The sequence below is a fragment of the Gossypium hirsutum genome, chromosome A07 (genome assembly GCF_007990345.1).
Source record: "Gossypium hirsutum isolate 1008001.06 chromosome A07, Gossypium_hirsutum_v2.1, whole genome shotgun sequence".
Taxonomy (NCBI): Eukaryota; Viridiplantae; Streptophyta; class Magnoliopsida; order Malvales; family Malvaceae; genus Gossypium; species Gossypium hirsutum.
In genome coordinates, this window is record NC_053430.1 from 26,927,587 (window position 1) to 26,944,234 (window position 16,648).

The window sequence follows — 16,648 nt, forward strand, 5'->3', positions numbered from 1 at the left end:
TGCCCATTTTTGTCCAAATGAAATATAATGGTCTAATTACCATTTAAGTGCCTCCTCTTTAAACCCTCATTTCAATCAAGTACTTATGAATTAGAACACATATTTTGCAACTTTTGCAATTTAGTCCTAAAAGTCCAATTAAGCACTTTATCAGTAAAATTACTTAACGATATTTTTACACAATATTTTAATCAATAAATAAACCTTAAAAATTAATCGGAATAAATTTTTCAACTTCAAATTCATGGTTTTAAAACCATCATTCTGTTTAGGCCCTAAATCGGGCTGTTAAAGCAACTTCTGCAAATAAGCCCTAATAGGCAAATTAAACATGCAATCTATAAAATTTCTTATCAATACTCTAACACATGCATGTAATCACTTGGTAAATCATAAAAATTAATCGAAATAAACTTTTCTATCTTAGATTTGTGGTTTCGCAACCACTATTCCATTTAGGCCCTATTTCGAGATGTTATAGTGTTGCAACATGGGGAGTTTAAGTCGCAACATAAGGAGTAGAATGCCAGAATTGCTACACTGTCGTGGGTGTCGCGACATTGCCAAAGGGTGTGAGGACACACCCCTAAAACTACTCCTAAACCATGTATACTACCTTCAATGTCACGACACAAAGACTAAGGTGTCGCGACATCGGTCCTGTACGGAAAACACTTACGAGATATGGGTATTTTGGTCTTTACAATGGAAATTAAACACGAGAAGGTCAACTTATCGAGGGCTAAGGGTGACGGTAACCCTAAATCTATAAATAAGCTCTTAAAATACTATTTAGGGACAACTTTTACATTTTAAGTTTTTCTTTGTAAATTTAGTCTATTTCTTTTTCCTTTTTTTAGGCTTTAGTTTTATTTTAGTTCTTTTCTATTTCGTGTCATCGGAGAACGTGAGTTGTAACCATGATCAAACTTTTGTGGATTCTATGCTTCAATCAATAAAATTCAGGATTCTCTTAAACTTTTCTCTTGATTTATTATTCATGTTTATCTTTATTTTCAAGATTACTTTTTAGGTTGTGCAAACCAAAGAGAATGGTGACTTTGGGTTGTACCAAGCCTGAAACCAAATGGATTCATTTTTGCCCCATAATCCTCTACTACTATATATTAGTATACGTCATATTTGTGTTCTTATTTATCTCTTTTTTTAGCCATCCTAGCCATCCAGTGTTTTTTGGTTTTGGGCGCAACATATGTCTGTCAAGTGGTTCAAATTCAAGATCTTTCTATGCAATAGTTAGATGATAAGTGGGTTTTTTTATCAAATAACTCCGTCCTCGAGCTCGAGGTTTTAGTTTTTTCAGAGTAGTTCCCTCATTTACTGTGACTTGACTAATGACTAAACTAACTTCAATAAAACCCATATTGTGACGAACATTTGGTGCTGCAGAATAAACCAATTTTAAAATGGGATAACATGCTCGATAAGGCATGAGTTCTAATATCATAAGTGTTTCTTCGTAGGAATCTCCACAAATCTGATTAATTATTCATTTTTAGGAGATCCATATAGATCTAATCCTTCTATGGAGGATTAATAAGTGGAGATGTGATTAACTAATCCAAATATTCATTTGGTCAACTTTCTGGAATTTTGCGACACTTGCAGGATTAATGGCGTTTCTAATGATGCCATTCGGCTACGGTTGTTTCCATTCTCATTGAGGAACAAAGCTAAACAGTGGTTGAACTCCTTACCATGAGGTTCTATCACTACATGGGACCAAATAATCGATAAATTTTTACTGAAATATTTTCCACTGGCTAAGACAGCCAAGCTGAGGAATGATATCTCTTCCTTCGTGCAAAGGATTTAGAGACCCTATATGATACATGTGAGAGATATAAGGATTTATTGAGAAGGGGCCCTCACTATGGGTTACCTCTATGGCTACAGGTTCAAACATTCTACAATGGTTTGAATCCCTTGACTAGGCAATTGATCGATCAGTAGCCGTGGTACTTTGAACAACAAAACATCTGAAGCGGCTTATGAGTTTATAGAAGAAATGTCACTGAATAATTATCAGTGGCAAGTCATGAGGACAAAGCCTAGCAAAACAGTCGGTGTTTTCAATCTAGATGTAGTCACCATGTTATCAAACCAAGTAGAACTTTTAAATAAGAAAATTGATGGTTTATATCGTTTTACGCAGGTACATCCGGTGATGCAGTGTGATAAGAATGGAGGAGGGATGAACAATCCAAAATGCTTATCCTACAGCTTTAGACAGAGAACGAACAAGTCAACTATATGGGTAATAATTCTAGACCTCAGAATAATCCATAAAATAATGCTTATAATGCAGGTTAGAGGAACCATCCCAATTTCTCTCGGGGTGGTCAAGGAAATCAGAGACCACAACCTTCTCTAGGCTTCCAACAACAACCTTACTAGCAAAAGAAGAGGCTGAACCTTGAGGAGATGCTGAAAAAATTCATTTCGCTATTAGAAACCTGCTTCCAAAACACTGAAACAACACTTAAAAATCAACAAGCATCGATTCAAGGGCTCGATAATCAAATAGGTCATCTTACTAAGATGATTTCAGAAATACCAGAAGGTAGCTTGCCTAGCAACACCGAAACTAACCCAAAAGAGTAACTTCATGCAATTACAGTTCCAGATGAAGAAGGGCTAGTTGAACTTGAACCATAACTAAGGCAAGAAAGTGTGGAAAGTCAAGGTAAGGTTGAGGTGAGCCACAGTGAACAAAAATTGGTAGGTAAGGAGTATAAACCTCATGTGCCATATCCAAATACGACGAAGAAAGACCACACAAACAAACAGTTTGGTAAATTTCTTAAACTTTTGAAAAATTTACATATCAACTTATCGTTTATTACATATCAACTTACCGTTTATTGAAGCTCTTTCGCAAACGCCCAATTTAATTAAATTTTTAAAGGAGCTTTGGCAAACAAACGGAAGTTAGATGATTCGTCGTATGTGGAGTTAAATGCAGTGTGCTCAGCCATTTTACAAAACAAACTACCCAACAAATTGAAAGATCTAGGGAGTTTTACTATTCCTTATTTAATTGGTAGTTTAAATGTTAATAATGCTTTGGCTGATTTATAGGAAAATATTAATGTCATGCCCTATAAAATGTTTAAGCAACTAGGTCTTGGGAAACCCAAACAAACTAGGATGAGCATTCAATTGGCAGATAGAACCATTAGATTTCCTAGGTGTATTGTTGAAGACGTTCTTGTCAAAATTGAAAAATTTAAATTCCTAGTCGATTTTGTTGTCTTAGACATGGATGAGGATAGTGACGTACCTTTAATTCTAGGTCGGCACTTTTTAGCAACTGCTAGAACTATCATTGATGTTGGTACAGGTGAATTGATACTTCGTGTAGGTGATGATATGATTAAACTCCAAGCTCGTGACTCTGTTAGGACATCTAGTGATCGAGATGAATATACGAGTTCTGTTAATATGAGTAATCTTGTGGCTTCAACATTCTTTACCGGAGACGCCTCGAAAAAATGTGATAGAGCCACGTTCCAACTCATATGAAAAAAATAGAACAACTCATGAAGAATGAAGGCTACAGATCGATGAATTAGATGAATGGCAGACACATGTCAAGAAGAAACCAAGAATACATGATGCAGAACCAAAACGATGTCATGAAGAGCATAAGAATGGAACAAATCAATTTAAGGTTGGGGACCGGATGTTGTTAGATAAAATGGACCCTCGAATTACCACTTCAGAGCTCAATGAGAATGGAGCAACTCCTTTTATGGTACTTAATGTCTTCCCATACGGTACAGTCAAGGTAAATCATTTTGTATTAGGAACGTTTAATGTAAATATTGCTCGACTCAAACCTTATCTTAGTAATAAAATTGATAGCGAGAAAGAGGAGTTTCGACTCCGCGAACCACCATGACCGTACGAATGCGAGGTAAGTCAAGCTTAGACTTTAAATAAACGCTTCTTGGGAGGCAACCCGAACATTAACATTACTAAATTCTTAATTTTATCTCACGATATTTTAAAATTAATTTAAAAAAAGTTTTTAACCTACACGGCCTGGACACATGGGCGTGTCCTTAGCCGTATGGATCCTATGACTTAGCTTTAAACTTTTAAAGAAATCGACTGTGAGTTACATGGCTTGGCAACATAGACATGTGACCCACACGGCCTAGGCACACGGGCATGTCCTTGGCTGCGTAAAGCTTGAAACTTAATTTTCTAAAAATCGACAGAGACATGGCTTAAAATAGTCCACACGGGTGTGTGACACGGCCATGTGGACCACACGAGTGTGTCCTTGTCCGTGTAAAACCTGGAGCTAAATTTTTTAATTTTAAAACAAGTTAGAGAGTTACACGGGCAAGACGCATGACCGTGTGCGAGACATGACCGAGTCATATGGCGTAGGAGAAGTGAAGGAGGTTGTACATGGCCATGCGACACAGCCATGTGACACACGGGTGTGTCTAAGGCCTTGTGAAGACTGGACTTATTTTATTAATCGCACACGAGCTGAATAGAAACCACAGGGGCATGTGACATGGCAGTGTGACATAGCCATGTGGCCCAACACGGGCCCTTACACGACTGTGTCACCCCATAAAAATTCTATTCCTTTTTCTTTTTTCTTGTTTTTTCTTCTTCCTCCCCTCTCAATCCCTAGCTGCTGCAACCCTCCAACCACCTATTTTCGACCGTTGTCTCATCCCTGACTAGACACCACACATAACCCGCCCCCGTTCCTTTCTCTCCTTCCTCTCCCCTTCATCGTCGAGCCTTCGACCTCGACTAGTCCCCTCTCTCCTCTCTTTTCCGTCCTAAGGCCAAACCATCCTTCCCCTCTTTTTCCTTCCTTTGTCGAACACCCCTTCACCCCGTACCAACCCCTATCCTTTCTCCCTCACCTCTCCCTTACCCCCACTGACTCTACTCTTTCCTCTAGCATAGCCCCACAACTCCTTCCACCATTCCACTACAACCTGAGTAGCCCCTAACCACCACACCTTCTCTCTTGTGCCGTCCCCAATCTCGTTGCTCGACCCTTACTCATGCCACCACTCCTACCGCCGTCGATTTCTTTTCTTTTTGTTCTTATTATTATTATTATTATTTATTAATATTAGTTTATTTTATTATGTTTGCTGCTTTTACTTATTTCTTTAGCTATTCTTGATTATTTAATCTCTTAAATATTGATTTTGTTTATTCTTCATATAAGTTTTGGACATGTTTTATTTTACTTTATTATTTTATTCCTTTCATTCATTCATATTATTCAATTCATTTGTTTTAGTTGATTTCATTTTTAATTTTATTCTTGCTAGTTTTAATTATTCATTTAATTATTAATTCTTATTATTTTTATTTATTCTTTTTACGTTTTTGTTTAGTATTAGCATTTAGTTTTATCATGTTAAAAGACCATTTATTTATTAGTTTAATTGTTAAGCTTCACTTAGATTTTAGTTTCCTCTTGATTATTTCTATTATGTTGGTTTGTCCATTTAATTTTTTATCGCTTTATTACAGGCATATTATGACGAAAACTTGTAGAAAGTCTAAGGTTGCCGTCCCTGCTTCGAAAAAGCGAAAGACCCATGGTGCGACTTCCTCCTCGAACGCTTTCTTCGAGGCCGCCACCCTTATCGCAGATTTTTTGCGGGCCCCGAGGAGGATCTATTTCAATTACTTAGACAACACCCACTCGGCCTAGGCTACTGTATTGATTGGGCTGCATTGGACAGGTCCGCCTAGCTGACTATGTTCGCGTCTTCATTACCATAGCTTCGTGGGACAAATTCTTTTCTATCATCGAGCCCACCTACATAGAGCTTACTTTAAAGTTTTGTGCGACGTTTCTTGTACAGCAGGTCATGATGACTCATGATGAGCCAGACACCATCACTTTTCGACTTAGTGGTCTGGTGTGACATATGAGCGTCCCCGAGTTCGGTACTGCTATGGGACTTTACACAGAGGAATTTATGAGTGTCGAGAACTTCCTTCGACTCATCGGTACATCCATCATGCGCCATCATCTTGTTGGACCGATTTTACAGTGAGCCAAACACTTTATAATGCGAGTTTTTCGAAGGTGACGTTTCTCTCTCCAGCTTTACGGTACCTTCACGTACTTTTAGATTACACTTTGGCTGGTTGGAGGGAGCGCACCGGAGTCGTCAGTACTCACGACGCATATTTTTTATGGAGCATGGAACACAGACATATCTTTGATTTGGCATACTTCATCGCTCTAGCCTTCCGCCATCAGACTAACCGCCACAGGAAGGGCCCCATCTGTTTAAGCTCTTATGTGACTAGCCTCGCTCGACACTTCGGTCTCTTAGACACACCGGAGCAGTCCTCCACACACACATTAGTCGGCTATATGTCCCCTCAGAAAATCTCGAGTATGATACACATGAGGATGATCGAGCGGTGTCGTGGAGTGGACCCCCTTAGTATCGATTGTTTCATTCTAACGCTCAGAATGAACCCGATGACTTCACTAATGATGTTCTTCCCTATCACGAGGACCCACCATAGCCTCCACATTCGAGTAACTACCATAATCCTTTTGCTCCTACTTCAATGATATCTTAGAGCGATTCACTCGTTTTGAGCAATACTATGCTCAGAGGTTTGATAGTCTTGACGCAACATTATAGAGGATCTGTTAGCATTTCCAGATCTCCTCTTCAGTGCTGACGACTCACGACACCAATGTGTAATATCCTGATTTTGGGCCTAGTCGGAATAGTGGTTTCGTGACCACAAAATCTGCGATAGAAATAATTATTTTATGATTATTTTAAGATCTATGATATGATTGCATGATTGTGTGAAAATTTCGTGAAGAAATTTTATGCATAAAGTACTTAAATTGAAATAAGGGACTAAATCGAATCATTTGCAAAACTTGCATTCTAGAAGTTTCTAGTATGAAATTATTTTGAAATATTAATTAGGAGGTCTTAAATAGCAATTTTACCAATTTCTAAGTCTATGGACAAAAATTGGACATGGATGGAATTTTTAGAAAGTTTAGTAGTAAGGGCATTTTGGTCATTTAGGGGTAAAATGAATTAAAATACAAAATTAAAAGCCAATTTTGCTCATCTTCAACCCCATGGCTGAATATAGCAAGGAGAAACCATGTCTAGGGTTTTTCAAGCTTCCAAGCTCGATTAGCAAGGAAAACTAAAATTCGGGCTAAAATGGGGAAAATACCAAGTTGTGGACGAAATGGTAAAAGTAGCCATTTTTGCATACGAGGTAAGTTCATGTGTAAATAATGTAGCATAATTGTTATTTTAAAGTTATTGATGTTAATTATATGATATGCTGATTTTTTTTATCGTGAAATATTATGCTTTGTGGTTAATGTTGAGTAATATGCAAATTATGTTTACTACTTGATAAATATGAATTGCTACCGAGTATCGGTTCCAATATTCCATGGAAGACGGTAATATGAGATCGAGGAAAACAAGCCCGTTTGAACCTTAGGAATAGATTAGGATACAAGTGACATGTCACTAGGATGGTTGAGCATCCGAACTCGTTGAGTTGAGTCCGAGTTCACTTATGGATGCAAATGTCCGAACTCGTTGAGTTGAGTCCGAGTTCGTTAGATGTAACTAGGAATCCGAACTCGTTGAGTTGAGTCCGAGTTCACTCATGGATGCGAACGCCCGAGCTCGTTGAGTTGAGTCCGAGTTCGCTTATGGGCGGGTTACATAGTAGCTTGGCTACATATGTGGCGCTTATGTGCAAACTTTCCATGTATCCGAATTATATTCCGATGTGTTCAACGGGTAAAGTTTTACTCAAATAGAGGAATACTCAAGATGAAAGGGACGTATTGGTAAGTTTTGTGAAATGGATACTTTGAATAGGTATGTACTTAACCCTCGGGTTGAAAACTCGATATAACAACAATATGGTAAGATGATAAATGAAAATGTGATATGAATGTCTTGGTGATGATTATGCAAATGATGTTTTATGTTTGCTTATATGGTTATGTTACTTGCTATTTGCATGTGAACTTACTAAGCATTTATGCTTACTCCCTCCTTTTCATTCCTTGTAGTTTTGACAAGCTAGCTCGAAAATCGGGAACGGTCGGAGGCACGCTCACACTATCCATATACCATCTTGGCATAATGGCTTGTATATTTTGAGTTTGGCATTTATAGCATTATAATCATTTTGTATATATGGTCTTATGATATGGTTATTGAGTGGTATAAAAATGCTTGGTAATGATTAGCCATTGGAATGGCTAATTATGATCATATTTGGTGTTATGTATGTCAAATTGCTAGCTAATCCATGGAAACCATGAAATAGGTAAAATTTACCATAAAATAGATTCAGACAGAAGTAGTGACGTGAATTTAAAAAATCACTAAAAATAATAAAAGTGGAATTAAATAATGAATAAGTTATGGAATCGAAGCTTGATGAGTCTATTTTCATATGGAAGAAGCAAAACAGGTATATGAGCTATATTTTATGAGATGTTTAAATTTTTGTGAAATAGGGCTAGAGCGATTTCTAGATCCCCTGTTCTGATTTTAAAAATTCACCATAAATTGTTCAAATATAATTATAAGTCATGCCTTATATGTAAAGATTCCTTATTGAGTCTAGCTTTAAGAGAAACAAATTTCATAGTCATTGAAATTCTGTACAGAGAGATATCTGATTCGTAATACACAGAGGTTAGAGCAGTCGAACCCTGAAACAAGGGAGACTTTAACTAATAAAATGTACTAATTGGATCAACCAAAAATTCTAGAAAAAAATTAGTAGATAGATATATGAGTATAGTTTTAGTGAAAATTTACGGATCTTAATTTTGAGTTTTGGAACTTGAGATACTAATTTTTAAAGTGATTGTGATGCAGTTAGCCAGCTTGTCTGGAAATTTTAAAATGAATTGTATGAGTTGTTTAAGTAATGAATTAAGTCTGTTAACACCTCATGTTCGACTCTGGCGACGGTCTCAGGTACGGGGCGTTACACAATGTGTCCGATGATGAGACCATTGAGTCCATTGATTTTATTTTTATTTTCTTTTTCTTTTTCTTTTTCTTTTTATTGTTATTTTCGTAGACTTATTTTACTTTTACATTTTGAAATACATTTTTATTTATTATGGTTGCTTCTAATTGAGTATAATCCCTTAATCTTCACTACTTGTGTAACGGTCCGATTTTGGGCCCAATCGAAATAATGGTTTCGGGATCACTGATCCGAGGGCGAAGAAATTATTTTTAATATTATTTTATGTGTTGTGGCATGATTATGTGAGACTATAAAAATTTTGGTGAATTAATTTTAGTGATTACATGTTTAATTGTGAAAAAAGACTAAGTCGCATAAAGTGAAAAAGTTCTATTTTGATGGCTAAGGGTGTCAAATAGCTAGAGAACCAAAATTAAGGGTCTTTAAAGGGAAAATAGACCTTTAAAACAGTGGTGGCCAGCCATAGGGACAGGAGGGATGAGAAAGTCAAAATTAGGTGGCCTAAATTGATTAAAATAAAACCTAAGAAAAAGGCTATCATCTTTTTGTTTTGCTCCTTCTTTGTAACACCCCCAACTCGTATCCATTGCCGGAATAGGGTACGAGGCATTACCGGAGTTTACTGAACATTTTTAGATAATTTTGAGTCATTTATTATTCATATTTTGAAAATAACCATAACGTTTCTCTATTGGGCCCTCGAAGCCCCAAGCATACATTAAAAACCAATCGGAATTAAATCAGGATCATAAAAAAATTTCGCAAAATCTTAAATTATATTTTCATCTAAGTACTTACCATTTCAATGCTTCTTATAATTAAACATGTTACCATTCAATCAATAGCTTGGCACTTGTCTAAGCATCATACAACAACATTGTTAGTATACTTGCACATACTTCATATAAATTCAAGAATGATATACCTATTTTCTCAACTTATCACACTTAAGTTCAATAATAGTCTCAACTTACATAATTTCCTTATATCAACATATCAAAGATAATTATATATGTACATGTCACAAAATATATTATTCTCTTACTATTTCTTCATAAGCATATATCATTCATTTCGTTATATCAATATTTCATGCATCATCATTTCCTTATATCTTATGTATATTTACTTTGGTAATAGTTCGTATTAAACTTAACATAAATTAATTTCCATGTATCTATACTTATTTCATTTACCTATCTTCTTAATTATTTCATACAACTATTTTGTACATATATTTCCATATGATCAATTCCTGTAAACATTTCACACAACCATTTTGTACAACCAATTCATATAACCATTTGTCATCTGGTACATATTACCTGAATATTAGTTGTTCAACAGATATCTTGGCATCTCTCTTCCACGGTCTTATTTATCTTTGACATGATGTCATAGTGTCTTTCAACTATGGTCTTACTCATTTTCTGTCATGTTGCCATGGTATCTTTCAACCATGGTCTTATTCATTTCATGTCACGCTGTCATGGTATCTTTCAACCATGGTCTTACACATTTCATATCAGAGAGCACACTCCCATGAACCTCATCCTTACAGTGGGATTACCAGTCCAGGCTAAATCCCCTACAACGACAATTACTCTAATGAGCTTGGATTTGAATTACCAGTCCAAGCTAAATTCAGACCCTAATTCGGATTACCAGTCTGGGCTAAATCCATTTTCCACATATTCTTCGGGAGGGCTATATAAGGATAGGATCACCCGTCCGGGCTAGATCCTTTTTACCGTCAATTCCTTTTCAGAGATCCATCGAATTTTCCTTTCATTCAACTGGGATTTCTTCCCATTTTTATCAAATATATCAATGTTTTATCAATTTTCATACAATGAACATTCAAATCATATTCACATCAATAACATACATTCCAAGCATTTAAGAATATAATTCAAGTTACATAAACTTAGCTAGCGAAATTGTAGAAATATTAAGATTTAGGGACACTTTGGTAATTTACCATTTTCCCAATTTTCACCCGATATTAAATTGAAAATTTCATTCAATTTATTAATTTAGATAATAAAACAATTCATTCCCTTCAATTTAATCATTTTGACATTTTTACAAAATTACCCCTGAAGTTTTACTTTTATTCAATTTAGTCCTTAAGCCTAAAACATGCAAATTAGCCATGCTAGCTGGATATTCATATATATTTTTCCTCCTCCTCCTCTCCATTCCACATCCTTAATGTATATAACACACTTGTAAGTAACATCATCTATAATTTTTATTATTTACTTTTATGAATATTCAAGCTGTCCATCTGTGTTATAGTCACTAAATTATTTATATCTGGAGCTATAGAACTCAAAATTAAGATCCAATAATTTTACCTGAAACTAGACTCATATATATTCTTACCATAAAATTTTCAGAATTTTTGGTTTAGTCAATAAGTACAGTTTATTCTTTAAATTACCCCTATTCTTCTGTCTGACAGTTGTGACCCTTCTTCACTAAAAATTAATTATCTTCTCGTACAGAATTTTAATGATGTTCCCATTTATTTATTTTGAAACTAGACTCATTATAAATTCTAAAAATATAAATTTAAGCCCATAATTATGTTTATCCAATTTTTTATGATTTTTCAAAGTCAGAACAGGGGAACCCAAAATCATTCTGATGTTGTCTCATAAAATTTATTATATCTCATGATTTACAAATCTATTGCTTACAAAGTTTCTTCTATGAGAAACTAGACTCAATAAGATTTAATTTCATATTTTTTTCATCTTACAATTCAATTTATACAATTTATGGTGATTTTTAAAAGTTAGTATACTGCTGTTGTCCAATATTGTTTTAGTGCAAGTTGTTTATTACCATTTTTCCCTTAAGCTTTAATAAATAACAATTTCGTCCCTACTCAATTAGCCTCTCAATTGAGCTGATTTTTCTCAATTAACACTTTATTCTATCACTTTAAACTACTTTAAAACTTTTGGAAATCATAATTTCAGCACTAGACTTTAATTCCAACATTTTCACAATTATGTCCTAAAATCAATTTCCATTAATTTTACTAACTTAATTCATACTCTATCTCTATTCAAGTTCCATCCCAACTCAAATTTAGCTACTAAATTTTCAGCTTATTTAACTAGTTTCAAAATTTCCTCAAATTAGCCCTTCAACATAAAACTTATGATTTACTTTACAATTCAATCCTTATTTCATTTCTAACTTGAATTTCTATTAATTTAACCCTTATTTCATCATTTTACTCAACATGAACATTATCTAATATCTTTCAAAATATCAACTTAATTTCATCAAAATCTTGTCCAAAGCTTCTAAAATATCAAAATTAAGTAAAAAGGGCTCAATTGACTTACCTATTAAACTTCCAAGCTTCACACCTTTGATTTTCCCTTTTCTTCTTTCTTTTCTCTTTTTCTTTCTTTCCTTCCCCTGCTTTCTGTTTCGTTTGCTTTGTTTCTTTATTTCTCTCTTTTTTTTTCCTTTTTATTTTCCCTTTTTTTTATATATACACACATGTATTTATACTTGAATAATAAGTATTATTTATTTATTCATGTGTATATTATTAGTACATTTGTATCCATTTTTAACTATACATTTGTCATTATTTAATATATTTATCATATAAAATCTTATAATATAATTATTTAATTAATAAATATCTGTTTAATATCTAATACATGTATTACAAATGTATGTATTTTTATCCATACACTTGTATATTTTATTTACTATACATTTGTCTTTATATTAATTTGTTTATCATATAAATATCTTATAATATAATTATAATAAATTAATTTAATATCATTTATTACTAATATATATTAATTAAAATCTAAGTAAAAATCTTAGATTTTTATTTTATATGCTGCCTCACTTATGCTAAATGGCATAATTGCCATTTTGGTCCTTTTTATTTTCTTTTAATCTATAATTCAACTTTTACACTTTATTCAATTTAATCCTTTTATCCAATTATCCTTAATTAAGCTAAATTCACTTAATTAAACTCTAATTAACCACTCTGAACACTTTTTTTTAGTAACGAAAACTCGAAAATACACTTTTCCGATAACCGCAAAATTCGGGTTATTACATTCTTCTCCACTGATATTCCTCCAAAAAAAAGGCCATGGAAGCTTGAAAATTTTCAGCAACTTAAATCCTTTGCAAGTAAGTGACTTTGAAGGCTTTTCTTAAATATTTTTGTACTTTTGAGATCTTTGTAGCATGAGCTTTCTAACAAGAGGGCTATTTTGCAAGATGATTGAAAGTATAGGGTTTTACCATGAATGTGTTCATGTTTTTTTCTGAAATTTTATGGAAGAAAATGAATCATGGTTGTGAAATAAACAACTTTTGTGAAGGGACTTCTCATGAAAAACCCTAATAGGGCCATTTTGTAAAGTTTGCAAAATAGATAGTAATGTTGTGAAATAATGGAAATTTTGGGTTGCTATAAGAGTAAAAAGGGTTCGGTTGGGCTTAAGATATAAAGAATTTTGATAAAAATTGATTTTTGGACCTAGGGGTAAAATGGTCATTCTACAAAAGTCTAGGGGAGAAATGGTCATTTTTCCCAATTTTTAAATTTTCGATACCTAGATTAATAAAATGACTAAATGTGTGAATTTTCATCATTATAGATCAAAAATTACAAAAACTGGGCCTCGATTGGGGAAAAGTAAAGTAAGTGGACTAAGCCGAACTAGTCATCAACATTTTGTAATTCGAGGTAAATTGTGTGTAAATAATACAACTACATTGTTATTATATGTGTTTGAACTGATATAGCATAATTGCTTGTTTGTGGAAATGATTATGTATGATGAATATTGAGATAGTAGAACTCTCGTTTGAACCTTAAGAAATAAATTAGATATTCATACTATGACATTCGGGTTATTTGTGTGCTAGTGTAAGATATGTCTGGGACATGCATCGGCCACATTACGAGAGCCAGTGTAAGACCATGTTGAGACATGGCATCGACATTGAGACAAGAGCTAGTGTAAGACATGTCTGGGACATACATCGGCCTCGAGATGTAAGCCAGTGTAAGACATGTCTGGGACATACATCGGCTACTAGATGTGTCAGTGTAAGACCATGTTTGGGACATGGCATCAGTACAGATATATGAGAGCTTGTGTAAGACCATGTTTGGGACATGGCATCAGCCTCGATTTCGATAGTCAGTGTAAGACCATGTCTGGGACATGGCATCGACTTGATGGATGAGCCAGTGAAAGACCATGTTTGGGACATGACATCGGCATTATACCCTATGTTTGAGGTTTAGTGAATATCCGATAGCTTTCTAAATGGTTCAACAGTAAGAGTTACAGTTTAAGTTAAATGAGAAAAGTATAACCATGTTGTGAGTGGTACAAGTACCTATTTGAAATGTATGAGACGTGAGCTCAATATATATGCTATGTGAATTGTATTGGTTAGTGACGAGTAAGTTATGCTTATGCCTACTTTTGTATTATAAGCATGATGATGAATGGTAAAGTTGCTATTATATTTATTTGCATGCAACTTACTAAGCTTTATGCTTACTCTTTCTCTTTTCCATTTTCTTATAATGTTGCCTAACTAGCTCAAGGATCAACAGACGTCGGAGGCATCGATCACACTATCAGCTGAAGTGCTCGGTATAATTAAATTTATCATTTTGAATATGGAATGTATAGAAACTTAGACTTTTGAGTTTTGTGTCATTGTTAATTGGCCAAATGTGATGGCTTACCTTAGCATTTGATTCATTTTGTATAAGGCCATGAAAAACGGATAATATTGAAAGTTATTATATGAATGCAAGATAGTCTTTCATGAATGTGAAATTGTTGTCATGTTTGAGTACATGAAATGTATATAAGCCTTAGCTATGGTTGTTTGGTCAAGAAGTCATATTAAGTTAGATTTTGATATGTTGGTTGGTATTAGATTGTGTTTCAGGGTGGCAAAAGGCTTGGTAGATAGCCTTATATTGTCCACACGAGTAGACACACAGGCGTGTGTCTAGGCCGTGTGTGACACACGGTCAGCCCCATGGGCGTGTTACTTGGCTGTGTGTCCCCTGTACGTAAAATTTGCAAGTCAGTATGCATGGTAGTAAACAACCATAGCTGCCGTATGAAGGGCACGGCCTAGCACACGGGCGTATGCCTTGGCCGTGTGACCCTTAAAGATTGCTGACGTCAGAAACAGAATGTCAAGGTTTTGAGCATAGGCTAAGACACGAGCGTGTCGAGGCCGTGTGAGAGACACGGTCTATGGACACGGGCGTGTGCCAAGCAGTGTGAAAACCCCAGTAGGTTCGAATTGAAAAATAAATCTACACGGGTATAGGACACGGGCGTGTCCCTAGGTGCTTAGGCCGTGCGTGTCACACAGGCCATTAGCACGACCATGTTCAAGTTCCACACGGGCGTGTTGCCCATCTACACGGATGTGTGCCATATTTCAAAAGTCATTTTCCTAGTGTTGGTTAAAGGACCCGAGTTGGGCCCGAGTAGCTTCCAAGAGGTGTTTCGAGCCTTGTAAGCCCAAGACAAGAAATTTTAGACAAAGTTTGAAAAAGTTTTAAGTTTTAACGGGCTCGTATAATTCTTCTTATACATATATATGTGATTTATGAATGGTAATGCCTCGTACCCGGTGTTGGCGTCGAACCCGAGTTAGGGGTGTTACAACTTGTGTTTATTTTCTTAATAGCTTGCTCAGAATCATGCAATAGATTTAAGATTTGTCTACAATTCTTCTTTTCACTATTTTGGGGATTTCATCAATATTTAGGGCAATTTCAAATCTCTCCCTCTCTTATGATATTCTGTTTCTACTGTGATTATTTTTGTTTGTACATTGAGGACAACACACATCTTAAGTGTGGGGAGGTTATTTATATGATTATTAGAAAATCCCTGAATTATGTCTTGTGTTTAAGTAATTTTCTCATATTACTATTAGAATGAATTCTTATCGATTTGTGATTATCATTGATATGTTTTAGATTAAATTCATAGATATTTGTTCCTTGATTATTTAAACTTTAAGACATGAGAGAACCAAGCATGATAAGTCTATTTTCAGAATTAAAAAAAAATTAAGTTGTTTCCCTGAATTGATGTATTACCTTGAAGTTTGAGATTTGCAAGATTGATATAAAAAACCATAATTGTTTGTGAGATTTTGAGCCGTTAGAGCATACACTTTTGGTCATTTTATTATTGGTTATGAATGTGTCAATATTGATTTGTTATTCTAGAACTTGTTTCAATTATGCATGTTAAGATCACATATTTGGTTCGATATACTGAGATGATAAAGACACTTAGGTTTTAACCCAATTATCCAATAAAAAGTCTACCTTCATAATTAACCCTTAGTGAACCCCTTTTGAGTCTAACACACCGTTTCTTGATTTACCCATTAATGAAAACCCATAACTCATTTTTTGTTCATTGAGAATTTTTCCCATTTTATTGACTCCATTTTTTATCGAGATTTGATTTGGTTAATTGCTTGATTAAGCCTTTTGATTAAGTTGCTGAATTATTTCTTCTTACTTACATAA

The 16,648-nt window shown here is 34.7% G+C and overlaps 1 non-coding gene across 1 annotated transcript; it reads right to left on the reverse strand.

Annotated features, from left to right (window-relative positions):
• Positions 1-1,795: 1,795 nt before the first annotated feature.
• Positions 1,796-1,901, reverse strand: LOC121204309 (small nucleolar RNA R71). The gene has a single exon (XR_005899237.1). It is a non-coding gene; the product is annotated as a small nucleolar RNA R71 (small nucleolar RNA).
• Positions 1,902-16,648: the final 14,747 nt, after the last annotated feature.